Below are 15,785 nucleotides of genomic sequence, written 5' to 3'. Positions count from 1 at the left end.
GCAGTTTCGTAGCGCGCTACGAAACTGCTGTGTAATTTCAAAAACACAGCTTACATGCCAAATTCGACTGTCTTGAGCTTCTTTACCTTGAAATGTCCTTCTCATCTGCCTTGAAAGTTGAAACTATGCAGAGGCACCATTTTTCAAGGAAAACTTCACAAAGGTAATTCATATCAAAATTTAGGATTACCTTACTTGCCTTGCTTGAGCCTTCAAAGAACTTTTAGGTATGCTGACCTTGAGTTTGCCAAGTGCTTCTTATGCAAGAATTGGTCATGAGAATAACCAAGACCAATTCTCCCTTACCTTACCCTTTTCCTTTGAAATATTTTCAGTGATAACAGTGGCTCCACTTGGGATAGTGTGCCCTTGTGGTACACTAAGAACTTGCAGTTCCAGTGCCTTATAAAATTTATTTGACAAACATCTTCTTTAAGTTCCTTGGGCCTTCACCTCGGGCTTTAGCTGGATGATCATTGTAGGAGAAAGAAAACTACATCTACTGAAAAATGCTCAGTTGACCTTGAGCTTATTTGCATTTACCTACCTACCTACCCTAACAATTTCAACTTCTTTCTGCTCAATCAATATGAAATTTCCAATGTAGCCAATCCTCTGTTTTATCTGATATTTGAGTTTTTTGACTGCATCGGAGTTCAGAGCCACAATGATATTGTGATGACCACTGCCACTGAAATTGCCTCTGATCTTCATAGAAAAACTGAAAAACTTGAGAGTAAAATTCTTCCATGTAGTCAGCTACAGGATCCCAGAATACATGATCAGCTTGATGATTCTTGTAACTTTCAGGTTGTGCAAACTGATCTTCAACAACAGTGTACATCTCCTTAATCGTGAAAGAGAAAGGAAGCAACACTCTCTCCTTGTGTTCTGCCATAGAAAGCTTTTGAAAATAATGATCATGATTATGAAAACTATATGCCTGAATTTGACCTTCTAAACCTTCAATATCTTTCTCAATGTCCTCAGCAACTTCATCCAAAAATCTCATCTTATCCTCTGCCTTGCAGTCAAAGGATTTTAGATACGAGGACAAGGACAAAGAAAAATTTTCATTTGTTTCTCCATTACTATGATCATTATTCCATTGTTTGAAACCTTGAACTGAAAGAGAGTTTGCCACCACCTCTGACCTATCTATCCATTCCTCCAAAAACATAAGCCATAAGTCTTGAAATGACTTAATGGATTTGATAGGAAAGCTTTCAATCCATTGTTTACATTTCCCTTGAAGTGAATCATAGAATAACATAATGCAAACATCCTCATGTTTAACTCTAAGAAGCTCTGAAAATTCACAAAAATCTGTTATATGCTTCAAAGTTAAACTCAAATCTTCTCCGTTGAATTTTGGACCATTCCTTAGAAAATATGCATCCTTGGGAAAATGATTTGGGAAACCATGAATTCCTGAAAAATCTATGCATGCATACCTTGAAATAAGAATGGTAGCATCTTGGTCCTTCATAACTCCAGTGGAATCACCATGAACCTATGAATTTCGAATTCTTCAACAATGGAGTCGCCAAGGTAGTTTTGCAGCCTCAAAAAGATGTCTGAGCTCCTGCTACCTTCAGAAGTTCAGTCTCTTAATTTCGGGAATGAATAATCTTCAGGCTCCCGGCAGACGCACCAAAATGTTATCACAAAATCAAGCACTGAAAGGCTGCTGATCAGTTAGACTCTGTGTAACTATTTCAAACCAGACTTTTGACTAAGGCTTAGCCTCCTTAGCTTGAGAGGGCTCTCTCAAAGGGTTATTAATTTTAAATATTGATGAGATGGCTAACTCTTGCAAAGTAAATTTAACACATATGTTGGCTGGACAGACATTACAAAGACTTCCATTGGGCTCACGGAGTTAATCATCATTTCAGCAAACTATAAAACTACTCATTCATAGAAGTCAGGGCATGTAATGTTTAAACACTCAAAATACCTCTCATAGAAACCTCAACTTACAAATACACACAGGAAGTCAGAGCAGCAAAGTGAATTCTGAGTGATTGTGTATCTATATAGTTGTAAAACATAAAGGATAAAACAAAACCACATATATCTTAAGCATTTGAAACACTGTGTGAATCCTGAGAAGAAAAGCAGTCATTTGTATTACTGAAAATAAGTTTTTACACAAGCCAAAATAAACTCTGTTTTCTCAAATATCCAACCCTCATTACATCAAAGTTTCATCTATATATAGAAACATATCTTTAACTACTTTGAGCTTCCTCCTCCAGCATGAGGGGAGCTCGATGACTGCTACTAATTACCCCTATCTGCTATTTAACTGACTCATTAAATACAATAAGTGCTAAACTGGAATTTTAAAGAGTCCTGATTAAACTAAAACTCTAATTCTATCCTCCTCGTAGATTCTTTCTTGCTCCTTGACACCTGTCTCCTTTCAGTTTGGCCGAGATAGCTGAGAAGAAGATTCAATGTTCCAGGCTAGCTTTGGATGCTGGATGCGTTGATGGTTCAATAATATTAGGATAAAACCCCTGTTTTTCCGGTTCCAGTCTTCCACTACCTCTTCGAAAATGTAGCAGCATGTCTCCAGCTCTTTAATATCCCAAAAATGATGAGCATCACCCTATTTCCAAATGTGCTGGAAGCTTCGTTGATGAACAGGTGTGCAAGCCAAAACTCCCCGTATGCAGCTCCTTCCAAACCCTAATGACCGATAATAAAGTGCCTTTACAAGCAAAACTTGAACTTGAACCAAAACATTACACTTTTACAAAGGTACACCTGTCATCATTTGAATGGCTATGCCATCTTCATTCGGTCTCCTAAATGTCCCTCAGATGTTTCCTTTGAAAATTTCTGATTATTCCATCGAATTGTTTGCCTGTATTAAAAACAGCACCTACAACAGTTTCGCAGTTTCGTAGCGCGCTACGAAACTGCGAAACTGTTTAAACAGCTTGTGCTCCTGCAGTAATTATTTGAGGAAAGGATCTCAAAGGTTCTTGGAGTATGCGAAAAGTCGCAATTGCAGTAAAAACTCGGCCTAGAGTAAGCTCTATATGCATCAGTACACATGAGCCAAATAATATAACAGAAACTGCAAACAGTGATAACTACAGCAGAAAAATGGTTATAGTAGCATAATACATAAGCCCCCTTATTCAAATGCGTTCTTTACCACAAGCAGCATCAACTTTCTTATGAAACCATTCATGCTAGGCCTGTAACTTAATAATCTTCATGTTGCTTATTGCTTCATTAGTGACCTGCATACAGTTATCTTTGAATGAAATGAGCTTTTCGGCCATAGACACTCCTTGCTAAACTTCAATCTGATCTTTGATTACAGCATGTATTCCCTTGGTGTTCTGACTTATGTGCATGAGAAAAATTTCGTCCCCTGCTAAGTCCTTAATGAGCTTCACTAACTGAACCGACTTTACTTGAACTGCCTTCACCAAGAGAAAAGGAAGCTAAAGATTTTGAGGCCCATGCTTTTGCATTCATAGCTCCTTCTTGGAAGTTTCTTCTTTTACAAAATTTCAGACTACTCTTAATTCTATTAACATTGAAAATGTTTAAAACCTGCTCTATGAATGTCGGATGATTCTCTCTCTACATCTGCATTACTAAACCTCTGATCAGATTCACCACCTTCCCATGACTGTCTGGGGTTAAGTGCATAAGATTAGTGCATATAATCCGGAAGGTTATCCTTAATAGGAAAATTACCTTTCCCTCAGCTTCCTCACTTAACATACGGTATTGGGCACCACTGCCATAAGGCTGTAAGCTAGAACCATACAAAGAAATCTTACGATAATTTTCATTTGCATCCAAGCTATATGAACTGTTAGCAACTCCTGAACTAGAGAAGTAATGTCTCTCATCTGCATAAACGTCATGTCCACCTTCAATAGGAGTTTTACAAAAATATCAGAATGCCACGTCTTTGTGTGCTGTCAACCTTTGTCCATGTGTGAAGACAAAAGTTCTTCCAAGCTGCCTGACATATTTTGGACTGTAGTAAATGTGTTCACGTTATGACAAAAGTTTAAAGTTGCATTCGAATACATGTTTCCTCCACCTGTATTAACTTTGCTGAAGATTGATAATTTTGAAGGATCCCTTTAAGATATTCCCTTTTCAACATTTCCACTTGTAGTTCATAACTAGTGATTGAGATTGGAGTATTTAGCTTCAGCTGCTACGAAACTGTTGTTTTGCTTGAAAAATAGGTCTTGGGACAGAGCTCATAACTTCTCATAGAAAACGTATTTGGAAAAACTGAAGGAGGCTTTTGTAAACCAATCCGTGCTTAACAAAAACCTCTTTTAGTTTTTTTTGAAACCTTACTCCAGCTGCCAAGAATCGATCCTTGAAGAAGATGTGTAAAACAGGAAATTAAAAACTGCACCTACAGCAGTTTCGTAGCGCAACTTTTAGTTACCCGTTTCTCCTAGCTCATAATCAATTTGAAGAAACTGAAAGAGGTTTTTCTAGTTCAGTATGTTAGGAATAAAAACCTCTTTCAGTTTTCGAAAATATTCTTTCAGCTGCTCTAAATACCTCCTGGAAGTTGACTACTTAAAACAGAGAAATATGCCTGTAGAAAACATCACCTACAGCAGTTTCGTAGCGCGCTACGAAACTGCTGTGTAATTTCAAAAACACAGCTTACATGCCAAATTCGACTGTATTGAGCTTCCTTACCTTGAAATGTCCTTCTCATCTGCCTTGAAAGTTGAAACTATGCAGAGGCACCATTTTTCAAGGAAAACTTCACAAAGGTAATTCATATCAAAATTTAGGATTACCTTACTTGCCTTGCTTGAGCCTTCAAAGAACTTTTAGGTATGCTGACCTTGAGTTTGCCAAGTGCTTCTTATGCAAGAATTGGTCATGAGAATAACCAAGACCAATTCTCCCTTACCTTACCCTTTTCCTTTGAAATATTTTCAGTGATAACACCAGTCACAACACCCTGATTCGAAACATAAAAGAAAAAGGAAAATGAATCTGAAAAAAGGCTTCTTCTTAACTGAAACAGTCTTCTTTATTAGCATAATAAAATTGACCCCTCTTCTGCCAAAAAAAAGTCCTTTACCCATATCCAAAGATAATACTTATGCAGCAAGACAACTGACCCTCGATCTTCCATGACTTTCCACCTTCCTGTTCTTTTCAATATACAAATTAAAATATACAAACACAAAACAGTCAATGAAATCGTTGACACGTTGAGGCCACATTTGCTGGAGCGTTTTATTTCCTGGAGGAAATGAATGGATGCCGATGGAAAGAAGAATGATTGCAAGCCATCTCTTTGCACCTGTATCGACTAAACGTTATTCCCTGTTATTTCCTGAAGGCAAATGAAGACATTGTGCTCATCATCAAACATCTGGCATGATTTAAGGTGTATCTGGAGGAAACAACAGCTTGACGGATCTGCGCTATTAGGAGTACCTCCACTTAACATAGAGTGTGCCTCCATCATGCACTGCGGCGGTTCCATATCCCTTTCTTGCGGAGTATGTCTTTGCAATATCAACATCGGTGGTGAAGAGGTGTCATCTAGAGTCCCCAAAGTGACATAAGGACTCTTATACCAACATTTGTTCTGCTTCTTGTCTTCTCAGAATTTTAGGACATCCTACCCCATTCTATCCCAAAGCCACGACACATGGTAGCGAAAATCCAGCTGGTAGAGGTATCATGTGGACTAGGCATGCTGTTCCTGTGATGATCATTCAAAGGTTGCGTTACTTTCTCGAATTTTATTACCACCTCACGATCCCTTTGCATCTTTTGTTGCAGCCCTTCATGATGCTTATGCATCAGCTCACCGACCTCGCTTTTCTTCTCTTGGTCCTCGCCTGCAGAAATAATTAACATTAGCTATGATTATGAGAGATATGATAGAAACGCCCAAAAACAAACCTTGCCTTCATTAAAACTTTCATAAAGAGACAAACTTTGTAACTGGGAGCTCTGTGAGTCCTTCGGGCTCTAAGTCTCAAGAGGGCGCGATGATCTTTATTTGGTCATGGCACAATGATGGCTATAAACTTGGTAGGCGATGTGGAACTGATGATTAAAGAAAAATGGATAGCCATGCGATGAAATGGTTAAAGTATTTTGGCACGGTGGGGATGCATCTCTTTCAAAAAAAAATCACTTATTCACATTCGGTACTGTGAACTGAGATCCCTCAAGAAATTTCCCCGAAATCTAGAATTCAGGCATCAGGGGAAGCATCAGGAGAAGCGATCACACGACGATCTAGGACTCCTACTATCTTAAGTGAGGTTTCAACGCCGGACATGATTCAGCCTTCAGGAACCTTTAGGTTGATTCCATGAATTATAGTATCAAGAATTTTGTGACACTCTTCAGGCATGTATAGTCACAGTTTCCATTTTAATCTCAAAACACATTACACTACAACAAAACAGGCAATTTGCGCCAGATTTAGCACCAGATTCTAGTGCATTTTTTTCTCAATTGGGATGAGCAACCGGGCGCTAAATCTAGCTCTATTGTACAATTTTTAAAGCGTCCTTTTTTGCACCAAATTTTGCATCTTTTTTACGCCAAATTTTCCATCATTTTCTGCATCATATTTTGCACCAAGATTTTCATTTGGTTTTACAACAGGTTTTGCTTCTAGTTTTGTGCCTTTTTTGCATCTATTTTTGCATCATTTTTTGCTTCCTCTTTTGTGGAATTCTTTGCTTCTATTTTTGTGTCATAATTTGCATCGATTTTTACACCATCTTTGACATCTTATTTAGCGCCTTTTTTTACATCCAATTTGTGCCAATTTTTGCATCTAGTCTTATGCCATCTTTTGCTTCTAATTTTGTATTTATTTTTACATCTATTTTTGTGCCAATTTTTCTGCCTTTTTTTACACCATCTTTTCCATCCAATTTTGCACCATATGTTGAATCTGATTTAGTGCCAAATTTCGCATGCATTTTTGCACCATTTTTTGCATCCACTTTTGCATTTTATTTATCTCCCTTTTTTGCATCCTATTTTGCACCATATTTTGCATTTAATTTTGCATCATTTGTTGCATCCAATTTAGCATCATTTTTAACACCATTTCTTGCATCCAATTTTTCATCCTTTTGAGCATCTAAATTTGCACCCTATGTTGAACCATATATTGCATCCACCTTTGCATCCCATTTTGTATCTATTGTTACGTTCACTTTTGAGCCATTTTTTCGTCTACTTTTGCATTTGTTTTTGCACCAAGTTTTGAATGATTTGTTGCATCATTTTACATCCAATGTTGCATCTCAATTTGCATCCAAAATTGAGACATTTTTATGCCCATTTTTGCACCATTTTTTCTTCTTTTGTGTCCAATTTTGCACCATTTTTTATGTCCAAATTTGCATCCTTTTTGGTATCTAGTTTTTCATCCTTTTTGGCTTCCAAATTTGCATCCTTTTTTCTGCCACATTTTGTGTCCACATTTGCATCTCATTTTGCACCTAGATTTTAGTTGGAATTTTCATCTAGTTATGCATCATCTTTGACATCCTTGGTTTCACCATTTTTTAGTCCCATTTTGCATCTTGTTTTGTGTCTTTTCTTACATCCTTTTTGCATCCTAATTTTACACCATTCTTTGCATCCTCATTTTGGTGTCCATTTTTGCATCCTTGTTTGCACCCAATTCGGTATCCTTTCATATGCCCTATTTTGTTCCCTTCTTTGTGTCTAGTGTTGCACCCTTTTTTAATTTTACTTTAAAAACCTTTTTGTGTCATTGTTTGCATATTGTTTTGATGGCTAGTTTAACATCCAATTCTACTCCCAATTTTTCATCCATGGTTAAATCCACTTTTGGCTTCTTGTTTAGAGTTTTACTTTTATTTCCATTTATGACCACCTCTATGGGTTCATTTTACTAAGTTCATTTACATAGTGAAATATATTAAATTTTCTAAATATCATTTTGCTGTAGGATTTAATGCATGGTTAGATGAAAACAAAACCCTCTCAGTTTATCTCAGAAACCTAGGACAAACCAATTAAGAGAAAGGTTGTTCTAAGGCTTAGGATTCTTAGTAGATCAAGATGTAGAGTATAGATTAAGAAAAAGAGAATGAATTCTTGTGAGTCCTCGCATGAAGGTCTTCTTGGAGTTTTTCGTATAGCCAAGAAGCGCTCCTAGCTAGCTCCAAAGCTTGGTCCTACACATAAGAGAGAGAATAAAGCAACCTTCACAACATAATATCTTAATAATCAAAACTATAAAAAACATATAAATATTATTGAATAAATAAATATAAACCAAAAACCCATGCATACATTAGTTAAATAGAAGAAGTAAAGAATGAATAGAAACATATGGAAGGAAGAACAACTGATCTATATGAATAAAGGAGTTGGAGGAAAGTTACAACAATCAGATATAGTTGCAACATTACCTCCCCCAACTCATAGCTCCAAAACTCTCCCTCTCAAGACAGATCTCAAGAGCGTGACAATACAAAATTCCCATCATTTTTTCAATGGCCAAGCCTCTAATATATAGGAAAGTGGAGGCTATGAAGATTTCCAAAATTCCTCATTAGTTCAATTTGGGAAAAATCTTTTGGGTGAATAATGTTTCCTCATATAAAAAAAGAATTTTCCACTTTTTAGATGCTTTTGTGCTTAGGAAAAAGCTTCCCCATGCTTTATGGCTCTTTCCCACTTTTGTATGCTTTTATTTTTTAGGAAAAAGCTAAAGATGAGGATAAAGAGATTACATTCCACCATATGTTTCCGAAAGTGACCAAGAATGTCAAATTCAAATTCTAGTTTGCTTATGTTTTAGTTTTTTTTTTAAATATACATTTAGTTTTAGTATTTTTTTTTCTAGAAAAATATATTTAGTTTTTGGTATATTTTTCTATAAGAAAAATTATATTTTGTTTTTATAAAAATGGATTTTAAACATTCCATTCATGCTAAATTTGTGATTTTATGATAGGAGTTTAAATTATATATAGTAAAGTAACTTAATGCCATGTGTCGTGTTGCTGAGATGGGTGTTATACATCTCTTTCTTGCTAAGTTATAGAATGTGCTTGGGTTTTCTTAATGCAATAAAATTAACTATGTTCTTCATGATATCTTGAAATGTTCATCTTGAACCAGACTAATAAAACAATAAAGTTAAAATAGGTTTTCCTTTGTCCTTTATAGATATTTGTCCCCATTAATCTTGGTCTTAATAGATTAATTGTCTTGTGGTGGCCTTGAGTGGTCACTTCCATTAGTTGCATGCTTTGTAGTTTTCAGTTAGTGACATTTTTTAGGCTTGATAATATGTTATTTAATTTATCAAAATGTGTTATTGTCCATATTATTGTTAAATATTAATATTAAATATGCTGATTTTTAAGCATGTTTTAGCAAAACTTTCCCAAAATGTTTATAGATTGTATTTTATAATGCAATTATTCTTTGCTTGATGAAATTGTTTTGGATATTTTTTTTAATGATTCATTGATTGATGAAATTGTTATGGATATTTTTTTTAGTATATTAAATTGTATGTGGTAAAGTAAAAAATCACCTCTTTTTTAGATTTTCATTGATCAATTTCCCTTAAGGCCATCAAGTTCACCATTTGGTCCCAGGTTAAGGAAATATAGGAGTCATGAAGTGGAATTGTCCAAGCACTTAAATCTTGAGACATGTTTCTTTTTAGTCACTTTATACTTTCTTTTTATGTAAATTTTTGATGAAAATAGTCTTGGAACATGAGGGGCGTCAATAGTAAGCGAAAACAAACTCCTAAAAGAAAATTGGTATGCAAAGCACCCATAAATAATGTTGATATAAGAAGCAAAAATATTAAGTGAGGTTCAACCTCATATAATTAGAAAATGGGGGAGGAATTTCCAAGTAGTAGTGATTGATGCTTAGAGATACTTGGGTGGAATGGTTATTATTTGAAATGATTAAGACATCAAGGTTACCAATATGTTTACCTCTTTTCACATTATGACAATACAATTTTAGTTAATTGACATTGAGGACTACTACCATGTATCCAATGTCTATGACTCCAATATCGCAAATGGAAAACCTCTATTTCTCAATTCTATTTCTAGCACAAGTAATTTATACTCCCCATCTCCATGGATTGTTGGGAGTGACTTCAATATTATAAGTGTCTCGAGGAAAAGAAAGAATGAATCGAAATGTTTAACAAGATATTTTGTAAGCTATACCATTAAAGCCACAAAGTAGTCTCCATTAAAGTTGTCAAGAAATGAGTCTCCAACCCACACATGTGGATCAATGAGATGTAATACATGTGTGTGTGGTTACGAACTCAATACACCTCTATAATAACTCCACAAACTTATGTATTTCACTCTGTCACATAAATTGACAGTAGTGTGACATAAGTAAACCAAGAGTAGACATGAAAGCCTTAGGAAACAAACATTCCTTAGATCCTCAATTAGGTGCTTAAATGATGAAGTGAAAATGCAAGGAGAAAAGAAGAATTCATGATTTAACCATCACATACATGTGATCAAGTGTGACTAGGAGTGTATATATTCATATATTTTCCAAAGAGGGAGTGAATACATGAGTTACCATTTATTGGCCCTTATTTTTCTTTCTTTTTCATTTTCTTATATATAGGACTTAGGGAATAAGGTTTTCATAAGTTTGGCACAACTCATAGATATAAGATTTACATGAATTTTCACTTCAACCTTAGAGTTTAGACTTAGATAAATCAATATAGTGTATGTTTAATGATTTTGGCTTTCACTTTTTTATTGTATTCCATCACAAATACAAAAGGGGAAATATTTTGCCACAAATCTATGAATGCTTAATCATAAAGTCGTCATGTGATGAAAACAAATTAATGATGTTATTCTCTACGAAAATGATGGGTATTCTTGAGAAAATCTTATGCTTGTGGATGTTTCCTCCCTGGTTGAGAGGGAGTGAGGGTAGACACCATGTTATCCATGTGTCATGTACTATGGCTAGGATTAACAATCCTAAGCCTAGTAAAGGCACTAGTAGGGATAATGGTGGATTGGATAAACATCCGGGACCAATATTCTTTGAGAATTTGGACATTGACTAGGACTAATCGCCATAAGTCAAGTACATTAATCCAAGATAAGAATAGTCATGAGGATTGACATTTTCTGGTGTCAAATATTATGATAGTGGATTAGGAAATGATCATGTGAGGACATACCCGGTAAACATCTTGGTGGGGTAAGTGCCTTGAAAGGCAATGGTGTCCAAATTTATGCCTCCCAACATTGTGCTCTGATCTAATGGAGAGATAAACTTGTTAGTCAAGGCCTTACTATTTTGAAAATTTTGGCTATGATGATGTAAATCATCATTGATGCTTATCAATCTAGATCCCTTCTTATATGAATCTTTCAACTTGAGAGTACTTTTTTGTCTCATTATGAGTACCTCGCTAGTTTAGAGGGAGGGTCATCATCTTCATTATTGCCATCATCACCACCATCAATGTGATCATTATTGTCATCATTTCATTATCATCATAATCACCATTCATGTCTTCTTCATGATCATCATCATCATCATGATTTTGTATATTGTCTTCAATTGTTCATAATTATAGGTATCATAAGAAATATCACCAACCTTAGGACACATGATATATGAAAGAAAAATAACCACTTTATTTTTTAGAAATGATTGATGATCATCAACATCACTACCATTATCATCGTCATTATAATTGTCATCATCCCCATCATAACTAATATAAGTTTTATCATAATTTTTGTCATCTTCATCATGAACATCATAATCATCATTCATGCCATTATTGTTCTTGATTATGACCAAGATGAAACTAATGATAATGATGATCAGATGATGATGACTTGGAAGATGACGCTAAAGATAATTATTATGATTTTTACCATGATAACATTTAAAAATTGGGAGGAATGGTCAAGGTCATTAGCATCATCATCATTGTCATTGTAACTCCCATCGTCTTTATCATCATTGTCATTATCATAACAATCGCAATTCATGTCATCGTCATCATCTTCATTATCATCATCGTTATAATTATTGACATTGTCATCAGTTGTTCATAATTTTCAATGTCATAAGAAATATAATCAATGCAAAAGATATGATGTGTGTTGGAAAATGGATGCAAAAGTAAACAAAAAAATGGGGGTAAAAATAGACGTAAATTTGGATGAAGAGTGGACACAACATAAATAGATGCAGAACAAGACAGAAAAATTGAACAAAAGTGGATGAAAAAGTAGATGCAATAGTTCATACAAACTTGAACACAAAATAGGACTCAAACATGGATGAAAAAGTGGAAGAAAACATGGGCACAATAGTAGGCATAAAACTTAGCATGAATTGTGGTGAAACAAATGTGGATACTCCAATGAATGTAAAAAAAAAGGGACACAAACTTGAATGCAAAAAGGAGGAAAACTTGGATGAAAAAAGGGATGTAAACATGGGCCAAACATGGGTGCAATAGTGAACAGAAAATTAGTTGCAAAACTAGACAAATCAAAAGTGGATGTAAAAGTAAATTCGAAATGGGATGCAAAAAACATAAACAATATTTGATGCAAACTTGGACACAAAAGAGGATGCAAATATGGATGCAATAGTGGAAGAAAATGTGGGTTGCAATGATAGGCATAAGATATGGCACAAATAATAGCACAAAAAAGGTGGATGTAATAATAGACACAAAAAAATATGCAAACTTAGATGCAAGACAAGATGCTATAAGGGATGTAAAAGTGGATGCAAACACGGGTGCAACATGAGAAACAAAATTGGATGAAAAATATGGATGAAATGGAAGTACATGCAAAAGAAGATACAAAATGAGATGCAAACCCAACACAAAAGTGGATGCAAAAATAGATGAAATATTTTATGCAAAAGAGGATGTGAAGATGGATGCAAAATTGGAAGCAAACGTGGGTACAACAGTATGTGCAAAACATGGAACAAATTTTATCACAACAAAAGTAGATGTAATGATAGATGCAAAAAAAGAAGCAAATGAAGATGAAAAATAGGATGCAAAAAGGGATGTAAAAGTGGGTGTAAACATGGGTGCAACAATGGATGTAAAATGGCTTTTGCAACTTATTTGAAAGAGCAATTTTGTCCCAACAATTAGACTTGTAGCATAAAGAACATGGTTAATACATATGATTCGACCAAAAACTAGTTACTACCAAAATTCAACCAAAAAAAATATTACTGCATAAAAATAGAATTAAAAACAAAAAAAATAAAAACAAAAATTTCCCAAATTAAAAATAAATAAATGATAAACTTTTTTTTACCAAAATTTAGTGATTTTTTTAGTACTAATACTAACATCACCATTACAACAAGATATTTTTTTAGTGCTAATACTGCCATTACAACAAGATATAAGAGGGATATAATGCAAAAAGTTTAATAATAATATGTATGTAGAAGATGGTCTTCAGACTGGTGAATTCATGATAATCAATGGGACTACAGTCAAAATAATTGGATGTTATTTACTTTTTTACATAGATTGTCAAAATAATTGCCTAAATCGATTTTTTTTAACCAAAATTTAACAAAAACTTTGCTAGTGCTAACATTAGAACCACCATTACAACAAGATATCTTTCTAGTGTTGAAAACACCATTATAGTAAGATACCTCAAGAGAGACAGAAGATTTAAAAAGTATGATAGTAATATGTATCCAGAAGATGGTAGTGAAACTAGCAATTGTTCATTCTCATTATCATAATCATTGTCATCATCATCACCATCATCCTTGTCATCGTTATTGCCATCATTACATTATCATCATAATCACCATTCATGCCATCATCATCAGCTCCATCATCATCATCATTATGGACATTGTTTGCAATTGTTTATAATTATAGACGTTGTAAGAAATATCGTCAACCCAAAAAATGTGATCAGTGCTAGAAAAGGGTTGTTTAGGACACATTGATATACGTAAGAGAAATAACAACTCTAGTTTTGAGAGATGATCGATGATCATCATCATCACCACCATTATCATCGTCATTGTCATTTTTATCATCCCCATCATCATCATTAATGTAATTTCTATCAACATTGTTGTAATCATCATCATCATTCATGCCATTATTGTTTTTGATGATGACCTAGATGAAAATGATGATGATGACACCAAAGATAATGCTTATGATTATGACAATGACAACATCTAAAATTGGGAAGATTCGCCAAGGTCATTAGCATCGTCATCATCATATTCATTGCCATCATCATCATTAATGTCATTGTAACCACTATCGTCTTTATCATCATAATCACAATTCATGTCATCGCCATCATCTTCATTTTCATCAATGTCAATATTATTGACATTGTCATCAATTGTTCATAATTGTCAATGCCATAAGGAATATCATCAATGCAGAAAATATGATGAGTGTTGGAAAAGGGATGCAAAAGAGAACATAGAAATGGGGGCAACAATAGAAGTAAAATTGGATGAAAAGTGGATACAACATAAGTAGATGCACAACAACATGAAAAACCTAACACAAAAGTGGATGCAAAAGTAGATGCAGTTGTCAATGCAAACTTGGATGCAAACATGAAGGCAAAAGTGGAAGCAAACATGGGTCCAATGGTAGGTGTAAAACTTGGCACAAACTGTGGTGAAACAAATGTGGATGCAACAACGAACACAAAAGTAGATGCAAAAATGGATGAAACAAAAGTGGATACAATAGGGATGCAAAAACATACACAATATCTTATGCAAACTTGAACACAAAAGAGGATGCAAACGTGGAAGCAAATGTGGTTGCAATGGTAGGCGCAAGATATGGTGCAACAAAAGTGGATGTAACAATAGACAAAAAATATGCAAAATAAGATGCAAAAATGGATGTAAAAGTGGAAGCAAACATTGATGCAATAGGCAAAACAAAATTGGATGAAAAAAATGGATACAATGGAAGTAGATGCAAAAGTAGATGCAAAACGAGATGCAAAACCCAATGCATAAACCTGACACAAAAGTGGATGCAAAAATAGATGCAATATTTGATGCAAAAAGAGGATGTGGACATGGATGCAAAATTGGAAGCAAATGTGGATACAATAGTGAGTGCAAAACATGGTGCAAATTATGGCATAACAAAAGTGGATGTAATGATAGATGAAAAAAAAGAATCAAAGTATGATGCAAATGAAGATGTAAAAAGGGATGCAAAAAGTGAAATTTAAAATGGGTGCAACAGTGGATGCAAAATTGTATGCAAAAGTTGATGCAATAGAAGTCGATGCAAAAGTAGATGCAAAACGAAACACAAAACCTGATGAAAATCCTGGTCCAAAATTGGAGACAAAAAGGGATGCAAAAATAGATGTAGTAGTTGATGAAAACCTAGATGCAAATGAGGATGCAAACGTGGATGCAAAATTATAATCGAAAGTGGGTGCAAAAGGAGGTGCCAAACTAGGCGCCAATTGTGGCACAAAAATATTAGATGCAATAGTGGGTACAATAATAGATGCAAAAGAGGATGTAAATATGGATGCCAAACAAGATGGAAAAGTGGATGCAACAAAAGTAGATGCAAAATTATATGCAAAACTAGACACAAAACTCGATGTAAAACTTGGCGCAAAAGTGATGCACAAATGGATGAAAAAATGGATGCAAAAAATGATTTAAAAAAGGATGCAAAAAAGGATGCAAAA

This window comes from Pinus tabuliformis, chromosome 5_1, assembly GCF_031772625.1.
Source record: "Pinus tabuliformis cultivar Carrire ecotype Pingquan chromosome 5_1, CPIR1, whole genome shotgun sequence".
NCBI classification, from domain to species: domain Eukaryota; kingdom Viridiplantae; phylum Streptophyta; class Pinopsida; order Pinales; family Pinaceae; genus Pinus; species Pinus tabuliformis.
This window is presented reverse-complemented; position numbering follows the sequence as displayed.